The sequence below is a fragment of the Sander vitreus genome, chromosome 11 (genome assembly GCF_031162955.1).
Source record: "Sander vitreus isolate 19-12246 chromosome 11, sanVit1, whole genome shotgun sequence".
Lineage (NCBI taxonomy): Eukaryota > Metazoa > Chordata > Actinopteri > Perciformes > Percidae > Sander > Sander vitreus.
Genome location: NC_135865.1, coordinates 31,100,477 through 31,104,037, shown reverse-complemented (window position 1 = coordinate 31,104,037; position 3,561 = coordinate 31,100,477).

Below are 3,561 nucleotides of genomic sequence, written 5' to 3'. Positions count from 1 at the left end.
TCTCCCTCTCTCTCCCGCTCCTTCCCCTCCCTTCCTCCCCCCCAGCTAAAGAGAGAACATATGGCAGCAGTAGAGAGCTGATGTAGATGTGGCAGCTCGCTGGGCTAATTACACCACCTTTAATGCTCTAATGTCTCTGGGGGGGTGTGTGGAGGGAGGAGGGGGGGAGGGAGGGGGCTGAGGCTGGCCTTCATTTAGACATGGAGAGATATTACAGTCAATCCCCAGATAGCAGCAGACAGTCGTGCTTTGAAGGTTTTCTTCCCTTTCATTTCTGCTGCTCGCTGAACAAAACTGGCTGAATTACATTTCCACTTCAAACACACACACACACACACGTTTATGTCAGCCCGTTTAAACACGGAGACGTCTCCTCATCCAGGGGAGGGTACCGGCTAATTTATCAAAGGCTGGGGGCAGGTGAGACAAAGCAGCACTCCGTGGGGGGGGCGCTCTGTTCCCCGTCAGAGTCTGCTAGTTGGGACAGTGATGAACTAATCTAATATAATCAACATACCTGCTGGGGCTAGAAGGGCACAGCACAGCCGGACGTCACGCCAAACTACGCTAACCCTAGTCTACGCTAACCCTAGTCTACGCTATACCTAGGCTACACTACGCTAACCCTAGTCTACGCTAACCCTAGTCTACGCTAACCCTAGTCTACGCTAACCCTAGTCTACGCTATACCTAGGCTACACTACGCTAAACCTAGGCTACACTACGCTAAACCTAGGCTACGCTATACCTAGGCTACACTACGCTAACCCTAGTCTACGCTATACCTAGGCTAAACTACGCTATACCTAGGCTAAACTACGCTATACCTAGGCTAAACTATGCTAGCAGATAGTGAGGAGATGTTTTTACAGTGTGTTCAGGGGACAGGCAGCTAGCAGATAGTGAGATGTTTTTTACAGTGTGTTCAGGGGACAGGCAGCTAGCAGATAGTGAGGAGATGTTTTTTACAGTGTGTTCAGGGGACAGGCAGCTAGCAGATAGTCGAGTGACATTGCTTGGAGCACCTTTAAAAGGTGCAGTAAGCTGCCGTCTCACCTCTGTGTGATGCTGGAGGTGTTCTGGTCCAATCAGAGCGCAGCAGGAAGAACGCCGCTCTGCGCCCCCCCGAGCGTGGCTGTTCTCTGGTGATATCCAGAGAAACTCCTTATCTTCTTTCGCTGCTGGAATTTAACTTTCATTTGTTTAGAAACCAACATTTCATCCTGAAAACAACCCACCGCTCCTCAAGTCAGTTCTCCCAAAATATAGTCAGAAATCAACAACTGATGATGTCATCGTCTCCTCTAACGGCTCTTCAGACTTCTAAAAATCTGTCTCACACACACACACAGGTACACACCCACCCAGAGGTACACACACACACACACACACCCACCCAGAGGTACACACACACACACGTACACACCCACACACACGTACACACCCACCCAGAGGTACACACACACACACACGTACACACCCACACACACGTACACACCCACCCACACACACACACACACACCCACCCACAGGTACACACCCACCCACACCCACCCACAGGTACACACCCACCCACACCCACACACACGTACACACCCACCCACACACACACACACACACACACACACAAACACACACACACACACCCAGAGGTACACACACACCCAGAGGTACACACACACCCAGAGGTACACACACACACACACACACACACCAAGTCAGTCTCTCTAAACTAATTTCTCCCAAATACAGCCAGAAATCAACAGCTGATGATGTCATAGTCTCTAAAAGTCTAAACATTATATAATCACGTTACCTTTGAACCAAAATGCCCCAAAACAACACGGATGGTTCTAGAAGTTCTTCAGGTTAAATCAGTGATTACATTATATTACATTTAGCGTTTGAAAAAAAACATGTTTTACTGGTTTCTAAACCAGATGCTGCTAAACGTTGACAGATAAACCAGCCTGGGATCCACTCAGCGTCTCCTGATCTCAACTAGTAGTCAAAATAATTCATCACTTCGCTTTTTTTAACTCACAAATTAGGTATAATTTCATATATATGAAGTTTGTTGACCATAAATTCCAAGAATTAGTGTAAAACTAGTGGTAATAAGTTGGTGTTAGTGTTGCATTTAAGGGACAAAAAGGTTTAAAAACGTCAAAACGTGTCAAAACATAATGTTCATTTTCTATTTTGGAAGACCGGCCAACGGTTAAGAAGAGAAAACACACATTTAAAATGATTTAAAGGAAATATCAAAACATAAAATTTATTTATTTAATTTAAAAGTTTATTTTCTGTAAAAATGATTCAGATTTAATTATTTAACAAGAAAAATCACTTTGGGTCAACATGTTTTTCTAACATTCATGAGTCATTATTGAGAATATTTATGAATATCGTGCAGCAGCAACAAGTAACACTATACTCGACAGCAGCTAACGTTAGCCTACCGCTAGCTAGTTAACACTATACTCGACAGCAGCTAACGTTAGCCTACCGCTAGCTAGTTAACACTATACTCAACAGCAGCTAACGTTAGCCTACCGCTAGCTAGTAGCTGGATTAAACAGGGTTAAATGCTGACAGCTAACACTAAACGGTGTAAAGTGTGACTGTGTTTTACTGTAGAGGATTCAACACCGGGATGTAACAATCTGCAGCTGGTCGGAGAAACAACACAGACGGTGCGTTCAATGAAACTGGTAAACTACAGCCTCGTGGTGCATTTGAAGTTATTGTAAATGTCCTTTTACCATCTGGTTGTTGTTTTTGTCGTTCAACAGCAATTTACTAGTGAAATAAGTTGTTATAGTGTGATGTATGTCATTAATTGATGTTTTTAATCGACTGACAGCCCTACTTGAGACGTGTTACTGTAGTTTCCAGAAGCTGTGACTGGTTGATTTCTTCACCGTTTGGGTCTATTTTTATCTAACCCTAACCCTTCTCTGACCTCTTGTTGCTTTCCGTCGACATGTGTCACTTGTTGGGTTTTTCCGGTGTTTTCCGGTGCCGTTGTGCACCTTGTTTTGTGCGTTATAGTCTTGTTGTAGTCTTGTTTCCTGTGTGTTTGAATGTTGTTGTGTGAAGCTCTTTTTAAATAATGTTCCATAAAAATCAGCAGCGTGACAGAGGATGTGATCTAGGTCGAGGGAATCGATGATCCATTGATTCTGTCTGTCGTTACGTGAGTCTCTGTTGGCCCTGCACAGGACACAGCTGCTGCTCCCCTCGTTAGTCTGCTGCTCGGCCTCTTAAAAAGATCCTCCCCAAATCTCATCTCCACCCTCGACCCTGAGAGTGGCGCTGGGAACCTGGGACACCTGGGGGTGCCGTGACGTCCACTCTGAATCCCCCTGACACTGGAGCAGAGGTCACCGCCTGATGACATCATGATGACATCATGAGAACACCACGAGACTAATAAAGTTTTTACTGCACAGTTCATTAAACTCAGAGGCTTTAAAGCTTTTCATTGGCTTGTTCAGACACACACACACACACACACACACACACTTTCTGCACTAACTGGACGTTGCAGCTCTAGTG